General features: G+C 43.7%; 1 protein-coding gene and 1 pseudogene across 5 annotated transcripts in view; one reads left to right on the top strand and one right to left on the bottom strand.

Annotated features, from left to right (window-relative positions):
- Positions 1 to 16,521, bottom strand: part of LMO7 (LIM domain 7) — a 214,108-nt gene that overhangs the window by 109,263 nt on the left and 88,324 nt on the right. The gene's annotated exons all lie outside the window — the stretch shown is intronic.
- On the top strand, positions 4,585 to 5,360 carry LOC128627478 (elongation of very long chain fatty acids protein 6-like; annotated as a pseudogene).

The following is a 16,521-nucleotide window of genomic DNA, read 5'->3' as shown; positions in this document are numbered from 1 at the left end:
AGGTTAGACTTGTTGAAGACCCTCCTGGGGGCTGGGGACCACAGTTCACTTTCTGTCCCCAGCGATTCACATCCCTCCCTGCTGCAAAGTACACTGACCCTCCCTGGGGCGAGGAGGATTTTCATTCCTTTATACTGAGCTCACGGGATGGAATCTCATCATCTGAGATCCAGGCGCCTCAGGGATGGTTCCTTAAGTACAGTCCTTGAGCACAGTTGCTCTCAACCTGAATGCCAGGGAACTAAAAAACAAGTTACTTGCCCCCCACACCCACACCCAGCAGGTAACAGCGGGACCGGTGTTGGGGGACCACTAGAGACAGTCCAGTTCAAAGTGTCGAGAAATGAACGCCACACAGGAGTCACTGGTTCACAGAAATTCTAAGTCCTGCAGAGTGTACTTCAGCAGGCCATTCCTTAGGAATCCAGGCCAGGAAGTACTTCTTCATGGTCTTTTTGCTTTACCCTCTGGACCCTTGGTTCACCTTAAAATCATTTTTCCATTTCTTTGAAAAGCGGCCTCTGTGTGCAGTGGCGTTAGCTATCTCAATCTGCTTCCTCCCCACGAAAATTTGCAGAACTAAAGGTCTCTTAGTTTTGTAATCCTCTGTGCCTTTCAGTCTAAGTTTACAGTGTTTCTGTAAATACAATTCTCTCAAAAATACTCTTAAGTCTTCTTCTGTGAGTCTGACTGGACTTCATTCCATTAGATCAAAAAAGCCACACCCACAAATCCCTTGGAAAGAAGCCCTTCCCTACCTTGATCAGCAGCGACCACCAGGCACACCACCTGTAGGCTTCTTAGAAACCCTACTGCTGAACTAGAAAAATGTCCCAGGCACCACTTTGGATCTTTCTAAGATCTTTAAAGAATTTTACAGCCACACCCTCGACTTCATCGGTAGACCCTGTTTTCCTGCCAGTGCTCTGAATCGGATTGTTGCCGGAAGGGCATTTCTCAATGCTGGCATCACCTGACCACGGAGGCTGATAATTTTCAAAACCAGCAATTCCTGTGTCCTCATGTTTATCAGTCTCTCCCTCTCTCACGCTTCACTGGAGTCAGCAGCAGGAAGCCAGCAACTTTCCACCTGGAATACTTCTCTGATCGCCTAGTTTATTCGGTAAAATCCGTAGTTAAAAGGGAATCAATGCCAGGTGAGAATCATCGGGACAGTTTTAAAGCTGGCTGCAATACTTGTACAATAAAGAATACAGAATAGTCATCATTTGGAGCAGAAAAATAAACTGTTTTAGAGTTGTTGAGTTTCAGATAACCACGTCAAGATGTCCAGCTAATAGTAAATTGGGTTTAGAGCCCATGGAAAGTATCTGATTTTAGAGTGGTTTGGGGAATCAAAAACACATTGGCAGTAGTTGAAATTAAGGATATGGATGAGCCCTCTTAGGAAAAGCAAAGCCAGAGAAGGGTTCATAATCAGACACCAATATTTAAGAGGCAGTTAAAAAAGCAGGCGTCGAGAAAGAAAATATTCAGCAACCAGAGAAATGAGGCAAAAAGCAGAAATGAGGAGTGTCATGCATGGAAAGCAAGGGAAGAGAGAGTTTCAAGATGGGAGAGTCCAATGCTACAAGGACCTCCAACGAGGCAACAACAAAAACAACCCGAAAAATTTGACAATGTAATGGAAAGTGCTTAGTGAACACAAACTTCAGGGGCGTAGGTGACACTGGAGATGACCTGTTTACTGTAGAGCAAGGATCACCCAAAATACGAAAGCCCAACTTTTCAGTGCCTCCCACTCAAGTTTCCCATCAGTTCTGCCAAAGCTACATGTCCAGTGATGAGATGCTTCGTTCCTGGAAGGAGAGGAGGTGGGAGAACAGTTCGCACTCTCTCCCCTGGCCCCGGATGGAGGACCACGTTCTACTTCCCCCCAGCATCTTCCAGTTTTAAACATGAATGAAATTATACATTTCTGCGGAGTCTTCACTCCTCTCCATCTCCATTATAAACCTTGGAAAGAGAATCATGAGAAGGAGAACATGAGACCAACATGAATATTCCAACCCAGCTCACTTTAACGCTGATCTTGGAAAACACTTCCCCCATCAGAGCCCTTCATCCCGTACTCCTTCTGCCAGCACTTCCGCAGCGATACGGGCATATTCTCACACCATCTAGGTGTGAGAATTAATGCAGATGAACTTAGTCCGAGGCCAAGAGACTTGCCAGCCTCCATTCCTTTTCTGTCTATGAAAGGACGCCAAAGCCCCTCCCCGCTCCGCCTCTGAAATCCACAGTGCCCAAGAGCTGGCAAATCCATGCCAGCATCAAGAGGTGGTAACCATTATTTGAGGCAGAGAAACTGAGCTGGGACCATGCTTTTAAATAAATAACAGTCCCCGGTCAGCCATGTCAAAATCACGGGCGGGGGTGGGGCAGAGCACACAGAGGCACTGCTGAGGTGACGCCAACGCCCCGTCAGATCAGAGAACGGCTGCCCTGGCTGGCCTCTTGCTGTTCAACGTGTGGTCCACGCACCGTCATCACTGGCATCACGTGGAAGCTCTCGGAAAGGCGTACTTGGTTCTGGCCAAGATAGAGACATAGGTGGGAACACTTCACTTCCTTGCACAACCAAAAAAGGATAACAACCAACTTAAAAACAATAAACAGCCCTGGCTGGTGTAGCTCAGTGGATTGAGTGCGGGCCTGTGAACCAAAAGATAGAGGTTCGGTTCCCAGTCAGGGCACATGCCTGGATTGCAGGCCAGTTCCCAGCAAGGGACACACAAGAGGCAACCATACATTGATATTTCTCTCCTTCTCTCCTTTCCTCCTTCTCTCCTTCCCTTCACCTCTAAAGATAAATAAATAAAATCTTAAAAAAAAAAAACAATAAACAATGTGAACTGCCAGAATAGCAAACTGCCTGGAACTCCAACAACCAGGAAGTTAAAGAAACATCCATCCAGACTGGTAGGAGGGGCGGGAGCGGAGACAGGCAGAAGGAGAGGACCCAGGGCAAGGCAGTGGACCCCTGGGCAAGGGGGGGCTGGCTGACCAGGAAGCTAAAGACTCAATACCTCTAGCTGTGAAATACTGTGAGGGTTGCAAAGGCGGGAGAAACTCCCAGTCTCACAGGAGAGTTCAAGTGAGGCTGGGGCAGAGCGAGCTAGTGGCTTTGTCCCCTCCCTGAGCCCTCCCCAACAGACAGCACCACAGTGCAGCAAAGAGGGGTGCTCCACCCCGGTGAATATCTAGGGCTCCACCCCTTTACAATATAACAGGTGCACCAAGACAATGAAATATGGCTCAAAGGAAAGAACAGATCAAAACTCCAGAAAAAGAGTTGAGTGACGAGGAGGTAGACAACCTATCTGATGCAGAGTTTAAAACACTGGTAATCAGAATGCTCACAGAATTGATTGAGCTAAGTTGCAAAAGGAGGGAAGAAATGAAGGCTACACAAAGTGAAACAAAGCAAAATATACAGGGAATCAACAGTGCAGGGAAAGAAACCAGGACTCGAATCAATGGTTTGGAACAGAAGGAAGAAATAAACAACCAACTGGAACAGAATGAAGAAACAAGAGTGCAAAAAAATGAGTAGGCTTAGGAACCTTTGGGACAATTTTAAGCGCTCCAACATCTGAATCATAGGACTTCCAGAAAGAGAAGAGCAAGAAATTGAAGACTTATTTGAACAAATAATGAAGGAAAACTTCCCTAATATGGAGAAGGAAATCGACTTCCAGGAAGCCCAAAGAAATTAGACCCAAGGAGGAACACAGCAAGGCACAACATAATTACATTAGCCAAGATTAAAGAGAAGAAGAGAATATTAAAAGCAGTAAGAAAAAAGGAGAGTTACCTACAAAGGAGTGCCCACAGGACTATCAGCTGATTTCTCAAAAGAAAACTCACAGGCAAGGAGGGGCTGGAAAGGAGTATTTGAAGTCAGGAAAGGCAAGGACCTACATCCATAATTACTCTGTCCAACAAAGCTAGCATTTAGAATGGAAGGGCAGATAAAGTGCTTCCCAGATAAGGTCAAGATGAAGAAGTTTATCATCACCAAGCTATTATTATATGAAATGTTAAAAGGACTTATCTAAGAAATAGAAGATAAAAACTATGAACAATAAAATGACAACAAACTCATAACTATCAACAACTAAACCCAAAAAACAAAAACAAAGTAAGCAAACAACTAGAACAGGAACAGAATCACAGAAATGGAGATCCCATGGAGAATTATCAGTGGGGAGGGGGAGAGGGAGAATGGGGGAAAATGTACAGGGAATAAGAAGCATAAATGGCAGGCATAAAGTAGATGAGGGAAGTTAAGAATATTACAGGAAATAGAGAAGCCAAAAAACTTATATGCACAACCCCCTGGACAAGCGGGGGGAAGGGTGGGGGGTGCAGGGGGGAGGGGAGAGAAAGGGGAGAAAACATTTGGGACAACTGTAATAGCATAATCAATAAAATACAGTTTAAAAAAAAGAAAGGCAGACTCTCAGGATTCATTTCCTCCTTCAGTGGATGTGGGCTCTGGGAGGAGGAGAGCCCCTACAGAGCACAGAAAACATAAAAGAACTCCTAAGGTCAGCCCCAATGAACACACCGGTGCTAACTTTATAAGAATATGAATTCAAAAAGCAGTTCAGCGAAGATGAAGCCATCCAGTGGATGCGGGAAAACTGGAGGAATCTTTCCTGTTTTCTACTCTGTGCTGCCTTTACCTTTGGTAGTTGGCATCTAGTGATGAACAAATGAACCAAGTTTGAATTGAGGAAGCCACTGGTGCTCTGGTCTCTAACCCTCACAGACCGTTGGGTACACTTGGTGCTCTTGGAACTGGTGCTTATGGTACAGATTTTGATGACCAGAGGCCTGAAGCAGTTTTTGACCAGAGTTTTTGCAATGGACTTGTCAGCAAATTTTGGGCTTGAGCATCCGTGCTAAGCGAAGCTCACTGCACAATGCACATTACTCTGAGGAGGCAGAAGCTACCCATCCTACACTGGCGCCACCCCTTCACTGTGCTCCTGCACACCTGCACTCCTGTGAGGACCTGGTTCCCAGGGGCGGCTGGTTCACAACTACGGTTCCTGATGCTGTGATATTCTCTTACAATGCCTTGCGAGTGGCAGGTTTCCGAGTCTCCTGGAAGCTTGCCATGTTCATCACCTTGTCCTAGACCACTCAGATGCTGTGTCGTTGACGACGTGGTCTTCCACTGGATGCAGCACGCCCAGTGTCACTCTGAATCCCAGAATACCTTCCGGTTCTCACTCGTGTACCTCGGCAACCTGTGTTCTGACACTCCTTTGAAGCCCTACATCAGCAAGATGAGGAAAACCACGATGGAACTAAGGAGGAAGCCGTAGCTCAGAGTCATCAAGAAAATCATAGAAGAAAATGGCACAGGGAATCACACATGTGGTGCAGCTAAAAGAAAACAAAACACACGAGCAATCGCAAAACCCAAGGCAACTTGGGGATAATCAGGTTGATGTAACCCAGTGAGTTTATGAACCTTTTTGGGTGAGGACTTTCTGAGGACACCTCTCTCGCAAAGGACCCCATTCCCTCTTTACATGTCAACTCTGGGACAAATGAGAGCAAATGTGAACCAGAGGCAGAAAGAGAAATAGAAAACAAAGGCTATTAATATGTATGAAAAGTACTAAGTGTTACATTTCTCCCAGGATGAAAGAAGTTTACTTGAAAAACCGTTTGAGCACATGCACGCACAATCCTCTCTGATGTTTCTGATGCTAAACCAGAGCCAACAGAACAGATTAAAATGAAAGAGACACAAGGTGTCGGTCTAGGACTTCAATGCTTTTGGAAAAACCGAAGCCTTTTTAAGAAAGGTTACTAGTTGTAGCCACTGTGGAAAAAGATGTCTTAATCACCTCTCATGAAAATGGATGTCAACAACTATGTTTCAAGGAAGAAAGACTGGTGGATTTTCCTTCACAGCACGCCTCGGGCGTACAAAACTCAGGTTTGCAAAACCAAACTGGGCAGATTTCTGCCCCCAGGTTCTTCCTGGAAGGATGGAAATAATGCAGCTCCAAGCAGAGAGGGGCAACACTATCTCAGCATTCCTGATGGCTGAGCCATAATTTCTGCTCTTGGGTGAGACACCAGATATCCTTGTTTCAGGCTTTTGAACAGAAGAGTAAATTCAGGCTAGAAAAGATGAAACTCAACCAAATGACTTGAAAATGGATGTTGTACTTACAAGTAAAAAAGTTCAATGCAATCCCATTCTTGGGCCAGGAAAGGAAAAAAGACCCAGGGTGAAGTGAAGTGAAGACCGGGATAAAATGTCCCCTCTCCCTGTTCGACTTCACACACACTGATACTTTCTACATGAAACTCTGTGGTGCAGTCTATGTTTTCTATATTTTTGTGAGTTTTAAAATAAATCCGCAGGGTTTTTCCTGATGGTAGGTGGACACTTTCTGCATCATCCACATTTGCTCCCTAGAGAGGGGTGTGTAAAGTGCCCTCTGCTGGACAAGTGGAGATACTTCAACAAACACTTCATGGGAGGTCTGGCTGGAACAGTTGACCAAAAAAAATGTGCCCTATAAATTTATCCTTCAAATCTTAAATGACATAAAATATACACCATATTTAGCCAAATAATAAGACATTCCTCCTGCTTCAAGTCAGCTTCAGGATTTTTTTTAAAAGAAAGTTTTGCGTCCTTTACAAACCCAATAAATGTGTAAACATTCCTAGTATTTCAAAGAAGTAATTATGTAAAGTTGTTCAGTGTGTTATATTACTAACTGGTGAAGCAGCTCAACAGTTAGACAAACTAGCTGAAAACATCAGGGGCTGCTGCACCGCGCAGACTCTGCAGGTATCAGCTCACGTGCATGAGCACCGGGGTGCGGCACACTGAACGTTAAAGCCCAAACGAGCGGAAACACACTTTCTGGCTAGCAGAAAAAGAAACAACCATTGCTCATCTTTCTTGCTTTATTTGCGAGTGTACAGTAAAAGGGATTTTTTCCAAACGTGTTATCTTAGTTTTCAGTGTGCTGCTGTGGTGAACCGGAGCTCCCTGCTTCTCTGCCAGCAATGACAAGGGCGTTCCCCACACTGTGTTCAGGTGTACGGCTTTAAAGAACACAGTTATAGTCCATTCTGTGTGCATGGTCTGAACAGTGAACAAAAACCCATGCAGACCCCATCTTGATAGACCAGGGCTGGGGCGTGGGGGTCGCAGGGAGGGAAGCTGTTACATCTGTGTCGAGTTATCGCACACAGTCTATGATGTCTTCACGTTGGTGCATAGACGAGAAACAACCAATGGAGGAGGCATTTTTCTTTTTAGGGCAAAAGCTGACATGAGCTAAAAAGACAAGTCCTATTATAAAGACTAATAGATTCTTAGGATGCAAATAATGTTATTTTGAGCTTGGAAAATACATGACACTGTACAATAAGTTTTTTTTTTTCGTATAACAGGAGATAAGCAGAATAGTTAAAATGGGGAAAAGGTCAAATAAAAAGAAATGCAGATTCTCTGGCTCCACCCCAGACCTGCAGAATCAGAACCCAACTTCTAAGAAGATCCTCCAGGTGATCTGAGTCTTCATAGACATAAGTTTTCTGGCAAACAGCAGTATGAGAAAACATTCCCAGTATGGCTGAAAGCATTGTCTTCCCTTGGTTGAATAGGAGCCACCTAGGGATTACGGAGCTTACCATTAGGCCACCATCAAAAGTACTTGAATTCCATTTTTATGATACACTAACTGTGATCATTCAAAATTATCTGAACTCCCAGACAGCAGAGTAACTACAATATATCAGGTTTTGCATTTTAACTATACAGTTTCCATTAAGAAAGCAGTTTGTTGACCATTTTGATCAGCCGACACAAGTTTTTTTTCTCTATTATTTTAGAGAGTTCATCTTCTATTTTGTGGCTTAGCTAATAAATGTAAGGTGTGAACTAACACTTACATTTTATGGCTATGTTATATAGGTAAACATGCAGAGATCCTACTTCAGTAGGATTATTTGTGAGAAAAACAAGCGGGTAATATGTTTTGAGGAGGGGGATCGTTTGTTTTTTTAAAGTTTTTCTTGGGTTCTTGTTTGTTGACAAAGAAAAAGCCTCCCTCATTTGCTGGCTAATAGCAAAGGAACTGAAGACGAGGAGAGCTGTAAGCTTTTGCCACCTGTGAAAACAGACTAGGAACCAACAAAGAATGCTTAAAAGGAATTGCCAAGTGACGCGTAGGGACCACGAGATTGTGTTGTACAAGGTAATTATGCCAGGAGCTGGTGATTTGATTTTTCCCCAGCACTGTTTGGCAGAACAGGAGCAAAAACTAGACCGAGAGAGACAGACCTGAGAGCTGGCAAGACCGGGCAGAAGAAGGAGGGCCGAGTGTGCTGGTGAAATGCCAGTTACCAAAACCCTTAATCAGCCAGGTGACAATCAACCACACAGATGCAGTGGCTGGCTTTGTCACACTGCAGTGTGAAACAAGGTACAGTCGTGCTTATTCCTCAAATTAGACTTTATACCAAAAGTGAACTCTAAAACTTACCTACTCTTATAAAAAGTGCTGAAACCGATGCTTAACAAGTTCTGACTGAGAACAGATTGGTGGTTGCCAGGGGTGGAGGATCAGGGGTAGGGGGACAACATGAGAATAAAAAAGGGGGAAAAATCCTGTCCTCAAATCACTCATGTTTTATGTTCCAAAGTAAAGCAAATAAATAACTGCTTAAAGAAACATGTCATAATGACACTAACAGGCATGTTTTATGTAGCAATAAAACAGGTTTGATGAAGATAAAGTCTGCGGTAACCCAGAGCTCAGAATCCACTCCAGTCTGGCTGCTCCCACCCCCCCCTTCAGAGACTCACTTTCACAGGTGATGTATCTGGACTGTCAGATCTGGTTTAAGCCTTTCCAGCCCCAGGGACTCCCTGCTTTATGAGGCTGACTCACTTTCCATACTTTCTATGTTAAGAAAGTCCCCAAATTGCCTTGCCGTAATTGTAAAACATTGTGCCCCAGCCTACGTGACTGTGGAGCCTGAGAAGTCCACAGTCTGCAGGTCTGCAAGCCGACACCCAGGAGGGCTGCTGGTGCGGCCCCAGTCCACATCCACAGGCCGGAGAACCGGGGGAGTCCATGGGACGGTGGAAGTTTCCGTTCGAAAGCCAGCAGGCTCAAGACACAAGAAGAGCTGATGTGTCAGCTCAGGTCTGAAGGCAGGAAAAGATCAGCGCTCCCGATTGCCCAGCAGTTTCCTCTTTCTCACAGGAGGGCCGGCCTTTTTGTTCTGGCCAGGCCTTCAACTAGGTAGTGAAGGCCCACCCACATGAGGGAGGGAAATCTTTACCCAGTCGACCGATTCCATTGTCAATCTCATCCAAAAAGATGCTCACAAACACTCTCAGAGTAGCGTTTCACAAAATATCAAGACACCCGGTGGCCCAGTCAACGTGACACACAAAATTAATCATCACAGCTACTCAAACTATTCTTGAACTGGCTTTCCTGCTTCTCTTCTTAACTCCCTTTAGTTTAGTCTTCACATACCAACCAGCGGTTTTTTTTTTTTAGATATAATTCACATACCATATGATTCAGCCATTTTAGTGTATACATACAATCAGTGGTTTTTAATACATTCACAGATGTGTATGTATATCCTTTACCACAGGTGACCAAGGATCACTAACTACAAATCAAATTGTTCTCAGAAGCCCCCTGTGGCTTCCAATCACACCAAGAATAAAATGCAATCTACTCACCAAAGTCTGTGAAGCCTTATAAAATCTTGGGCCTCTTTCCTGACCTCACTTGGTTCCAGACCCACAGTCCTCCTTGCTGTTTTGGCTTGCTTCTGCCTTGATCCCCCCCCCTTTGCCTTCTGACTGAACAACTCTCACCCACCCCATCTCTTCCCACTCCCTCCGTTCACGCCCCTGATCAAGGTCAGGCCCATACATAAGATGTCCTTGAGCACCTTCTCTGAAATACCTGTCATACATATACTTAGTCGGTCTCTACCCATTGACTTTATTTTTTCAGCGTAATTATTCATAACTGAGAAGTTATTATATATTGTTCATTGTGATTACTGACACCTGACAGGTTATTATTAACATATTGACTGTGCTCATTATAGAGGAACTTTCTCTGCCTTATTTGAGGGTGTGTCCCAAATTTCTAGAACAGTACCCAGCACATAGTAGGTGTTCAATAAACATCTGTAGGAAGCGAGGGATAGTCATGATAGCCGAAAACCCATCAAGTAACCAAGGCCCTATACCAGTCTCACACTGGGTTCTATTTCTTATTACTTCATTTGCTTTTCCTTGCTCAAGTCCTACATCACAAAAGGTGTCTAAAGAGAGATGTTCCACATGTGTGTCTGAATAAAACTGCCACATATGATACAATCCTACTCTGAATCACTTTTTTAAAACTCCACAAGTTAATGATAGTGTTGCTTTAAGAATTCTAATTCATTAATGCTTTTTAAAAAGAAAATTACTCTCCAGGCTGAAAGATGACATAGAGATATTCATCCTAGATTTAAAAACAAGCAAGCCTTGGAACTCAAGGGAAGTGCCCCTGAGCTGGTGTCCACACTGTGACTAAGAGATCGCGGCTGGAAACAAAACAGGAGTTTCCTGATCTGTGGTGCCGCACGGTTAGGAGGGTGCTGGAACAACTTCAAAGCTGGCATTACGTGCTTAAGTTTACACTCTTGGTGATACTTAGCCTTAATTGGTAGTTGGAGGGAAGTGGAGGGACAAGGAGACCCTTGACGAAATCTCCTACAAATGTTTTATATGCCATTACTGACTTATTTATGTGCCATTCACATGGAGGTGTTATGCATCTGGATGGTTAGTATCTCACATTTGTTACTGTGAACACAGCCAGTGCACAGTTCCCATTCAGGCTGTTTTCTCAGACTGGATTATTGGAAAACCCCAAACTGCTTCACATCAGAGGTGGCAATCCACAGAAACTCCAGCAAAATGTATGCATATTAGAAAAAAATTATTTAAAATAAAACCAGGGAAAATGTCATTTACAATGTGTAAAGTGGCCTTATTTTTACTAAATGTCTAACTTCTATAACTTCTTACACAGTTGTAAATAATACCTTAGTAATGACAATAATATAGTACTTTCCTATACCTTACCAAGTAAAGTACTCCATGTTTTTGTTATTTTTGTTTTCTTTGTAAAGAAAATAATGGGACTGACAAAGCAGTAATATAAGAGTAGTTTAAATTGTAGTGTTTGAGGCATAACTACACAAGTTGTCATAACTTATTTCACCTGTCCTTGGAAATAACATTTCTTCAGCGTAGTTTTACTCATGAGACCACCGTTGAGCAGCTGTAGGCAAGTCTGTTGATGTAATTTAACCATCATTGTCTCTGTTAGTGAATAGAAGAAATAAAAACTATCTTTTAAAATTCAGCAATACCAAGGTCTGATCCAACATACGAGAGCAGTCCAGCACAGTGAAGGGTGAGAAAGGGACCAGCACTAAAGAGCGTGGTAATGTACAGAAAGATCTGGCTTCTGTTATCGATCACTTGTGAAGAGACCAAGAACTTGAAAACAAAGTCAGAGCTGAGGCAGAGCAGTGGGAGGTGAGGGGGCCCCAAGGTCGTCCCCACCTACTTGGAGATGGGGGTCAGAACAGCCCAAGCCCGTGACGTGAATGCTGCACTACTGGCTAAGCAAACTAACCGGCAAGGGCGAGCAGATCCAATAGAATTTGCTTGGGGAGAGCCTCTCCCAAATTTATCACCTGGAAGATCTCCTCATGCACATCTGTAAAATCAGCAATCAAATTTAAGAACAGGGGGAAAAAGCCCACTACTGATCTTAGCACGGTTACTTGAAACTAGCTCTACAATGTCATCTTCACGTGCTGTCACTTGTTAGCGGTGTTTTGCATATGTCAGCATCCAAATATATTCACAAAAGAATTTCGCTTATTATCTACTAGAGAGGTTATTATAAACTTGCTCTACAATGCCGTCCTCACATGCTGTTGCTTGTTGTCGGTGTTTTCTACACATCAACATCCAAAAATACTCACAAAAGTGTCTCGCGTATTATCAACAACAGAGACGCATGCGCCCTGAGACACACACCGGGTCTGTCCCAGCGCGGAACCACCCTCGGTCACCACGGCTGCAGGGAAGGCATTTCCCGGCCGCTCACGCGGAGCCGCAGGCCACTCTGTTGCTCCCGCAGGACGTTCTCTTCCAGCCCGCAAAACCCATCTCAGCCTGCTAACCAGAAAAGTGCTACCCTTGAATGACAACAGTAATTATGTTGGGACTTCTTATATTACTTCAACTTGGATTTTAAAAAGAGGAAAAAAACAGTGGGCCTTTTTCCCTGAAAACACTCATCTTTGTTTTGTTTTGTTTGTGTTTATTTGGTTTTATTTATAGAAAGAGCTCACAAAACTCAGTGTTCCACAAACCTCTCCCCTCTCCACCCCCTTGGCTCCACCAGCCCTGGGGAAAAGAATCGGATAAATATAGTCACATCCCAAGAATAGTTTTTAGAAAAGTGCGAGATAAAAACCTGGGTACGAATAATTACATATATATATAAAGCTACATATAAGCTATATAAGCTGCGCCCTCAGGTAAATGTTCTATTACTGCTGGGAGGGAGACTAGATGTTTCCACGGTGCCCTTGACAGACTAGCTTGCACTGCTTTGCACCAGGTATATAGAAGTGTGAAGGCAACGCAGACATAATTTTATACAGGTGCAAGAACCTCAACCACCAATAACCTTGTGAGAAATGGCAGTGAGAAGGGACCCATTAACTTCCCTTCCTTCTTGAAGTAGCCATGATGGAAGCAAGGGACGCAGACATGGCGGCTGCTGAAGCTGCTTATCTTTGCGTCGCCTGCGTTCTCCACCAGTGGGGAGTGGAGACAACCTGCCCGGCCTCCACAGTCAACCCTTCCACATTCCACTCTTCCAAGTGATCTGAAAGAGGAGTGTTTTAGGGCAGAGATGTACAGATTCAGCCCACATTTCTGGTGCAAGTGTGGCTATCCGAGGATTTTCTAGTAAGCCCACCAACGCACACATCACATCACATAAATGAATGGTTCAAAACAAGTTTTCCAAAATACAATTGCTTTTCAAAGGGAACTGTAGTTGAGAGGGCAAGTGTGAGTAGGTCAATCAAAGCTATAGTTATTTGGCAAAGGAGCCCATGTAAAAGAGCAGTGTTTACTTTCCTGATTCTTTAGCTCCGTGGTTCTCAGTCAGTGATGATTTTACCCAGAAAGGTCATCGGCAATGTCAGGAGATATTTTTAACTGTCACAGGTGGTGGCTTGGGGGCACAGTGCTACTGGCACCTAGTGAGTAGGGCCTGGGATGCTGCTAAACATTCTGTGACGCACAAGGCAGACACCCACCCCAAAGAATCATCCGGCCCAAAATGTCGATAGTCATTAGGGCCAAGGCTGAGAAACCTGGCCTTAGCTAAATACAAATAAATCATTGTGGGTCCCAGATGACCACAAGTCTGAGAATTAATAACACATGGTGTTTTCTACACGTATTGCATTTCCTGCACACTAATACATCAGATGGAAAACATTATTCTGGTTCAACAGTTTTCACCATTGGGATACCTTGCTTGCACAAAATAATATTAAATGTAAAGTGTAATTGAAAAAAGTTTTTTAATTTTTAAATTAAAAACACTATCTTGTCAGCTTCTCAGTGTTTTGTATTGAGGTTGAATATTTTTATTCCCATATAAAGTTTTTGTTTTGAGTTTTAGTGATTTAAACAGACCCACAATTAACACTCACTAATTTTTTGCAAGACTCAAACTCCTGGGTTAGATTTTTTTTTATCTAGTGTGGCTTTGCAAAGAAAAGATAACGGGAAAACAATTTCTTTATAATATCAGTCAAGTAAGAAATGCCATATCTCTTTGGGAACATGATTATTGCCTTCCCAAATTTTAAAAAAAAATCATGAACGCTCCAAGCAAAGGTTTCAGTATACCTCCAAATTATCTAAACATTTCTTTCTGCATTGTTGTTACTCGTGCCTTTCACACCGTCCCAATTTCCTGGCTAAATGTACATGGAAACTGACATGAAATGGAAATGTCACAGGGGAAGGAAGGAAAATAAGAAAGGAGGAATGGAAGAGGGGGCTTAGAGCACTATAATTACTCAGGTTCACAAAATATTCCACAGAAATTGTGTAGTTCTTACTGTATTTAACTTAATGTGGTGTTTCTACCCCACACAAACCTCATTCACAGAACCCACTTCAATCCACACATGTGAATTGAGTGACCCAAAGGGAACCAACAGTCCTGACCACAGCGCACTGGGCCAACTTTCTCCTGCAGGACCACAAGCATAAGCTGTTGGTGCTGTGGGTGGCCTGGAAAGACGAGGTAACCTGATCTACTCAGGTTCCTCTCTTGAGAACCTCACCTAGGAGATTTTTTTACAGGCAAAAAGTAATCGTGTGGAATACAGCCGCCACGTTTATTCTGAGCACGGGATTAATGGGTGAATTCTACAAAAAGAAAACCCCTTAAAATAAAACACTGTACATCTCACTTAGCTTAAAAGCATCTCCACTCCTTGTCACTAAAACATTATCATCTACATGTAAAACTGTTGAATGAATGTCTCTGGATATACTGATATCAACTTCCTGGTTTTAACACTGTTCCACAGTTGGGCAAGATGTTACCGTCTGGGAGGAATGGGTGAAGGACACAGAGCAGAGAACCTCTCGGTATGATCCTGTTTTTTAATTTTTTTTGTAATTTTCTGTGACTCTAAATTTATTTCAAAATAAAAAGTTTTTTTTAAAGCATGTGATAACTAACACATTCACCCGTCTGTATTAGTTTCCTAGACCTGCCATAACAAAGCACCATGAGGTCAGTAGGTTAAAATACAGTCTGGAGCAAGTCCCAACTCAAGAAAGCCACAAAGCCAGGCTCCCTATGAAAACTGCAGGGGGCGTCTTCCTTGTTTCTGGTAGTGTGGTGGCGATCTTTGATATCCGTTGGCCTGTGGATACATCATTGCCCCTCGGTGGTCACACGGCACTCTTTGTGTGTCTGCCTTCACATGGTCATCCTCTGATAAACACACCAGTCATACTAGATTAGGAACCCCCCCCCCACTCCAGCATGACCTGATCTTAACTAGTGAGATCACCTGCGACAAGTTTATTCCCAAATAAGGTCACATTCTAAAATAGTAGGACTTCAATATATTATATCTTGGTGGAGGTTGTTCAAGGGGCACATTTCAATCTATAACACTATCCCATCAAATACCTACTTTTAAAGCCTATAATTTTTCATGATGGAAATCTTATTCATTCATTTAAAAATCTTTGGTCTCCTATAAGTATCAGTCATTATATTATGTGCTGTGAACACAAAAATTACTCATATTGTAACAGGGTACAAAGCAGGAGTCATCTGAAAATAGGAGAAAATTCCCAAACTTTTCGTAAGGGGCGGGGGTAAGTGGACGATAAAACATTTAAGATACTTTGCAACAATGCAAGTTAACAGCTGTAGGAGGAGCGCTGCCACCCAGGGGTAAGGTATATGTGACTTTAAGAGCATATAGTGACTCATGACATAGCCAGGGTAGGTGGATGCCCAACCTGGATGCCGGTGCGAAATAGGGAACTCTTGCCATAACTAAAGATGGCAGCCAAAGAAGGTAAAACATACAAGGGAACTGGCCAAAGTAACATATCGTAGGAGGGGCCAGATATGAAGTCACATAGGAAGTTCCAGGCTGAGCATTTAAAATAAGAGCTGGCTGAAAGAGAAGGGGTCTGGTCTGCCATCAGGTCTGGTGTGTAAGGAGATGCCATGAGGTCTGGAGTAAGAAGGAGTAGCACACTGGGCAGCCAGCCTGGAGAAGGGAGCAGCAGAGCTGATGGAGCTGCGTGGGACCCCCTAACCAAGCACAGATTCATGGAGATGCTGGGAACCAAACTGTGACTGGGAGAGGAGCTGCAGACTTGTGCTTCTCTGAAGGATGTACAGAGAAGCCACTCTGGAGGTTCACATCTCTTGGGATGTGAACCTCCCTGGACCCCACCATGACCCAGTGTAACCCAGCACATGTTTCCCTGAACAACTGCATGGAGGCTAAGAACACACCCCAGATTCTGAAGGAGAGAGCAACTTCAAAACCCACAAGAGCACCTTCCAGAGGGGATGGAGACCTGTTTGCACAGCTGGCTAAGGACAGATAAGGACGAGGGGAACTTCTGGGCATGGTTTTGGCTTATTGCCTTTTGGGGAGCAAGGGAAGTGCTGGATCTCGTGGGAGAGGAGGACTCTGAGCAAGAGTTGGAGTCATATAAATAAGAACCTGTTTCCTTCAACACTAATTGTTGGGTCATGTGTCAAGGCTGCACATGGCTGAGTTCTGGTTTGCTCAGTTACAGTATAAAGAGTCCGACTCAGCTTCTTC

Source organism: Artibeus jamaicensis, unplaced genomic scaffold, assembly GCF_021234435.1.
Source record: "Artibeus jamaicensis isolate MK-2021 breed Jamaican fruit bat unplaced genomic scaffold, CSHL_Jam_final contig_415, whole genome shotgun sequence".
In the NCBI taxonomy this organism is placed as follows: Eukaryota; Metazoa; Chordata; class Mammalia; order Chiroptera; family Phyllostomidae; genus Artibeus; species Artibeus jamaicensis.
Note: the sequence above shows the minus strand (reverse complement) of the source record. Positions and strands in the feature narration are given on the sequence as shown.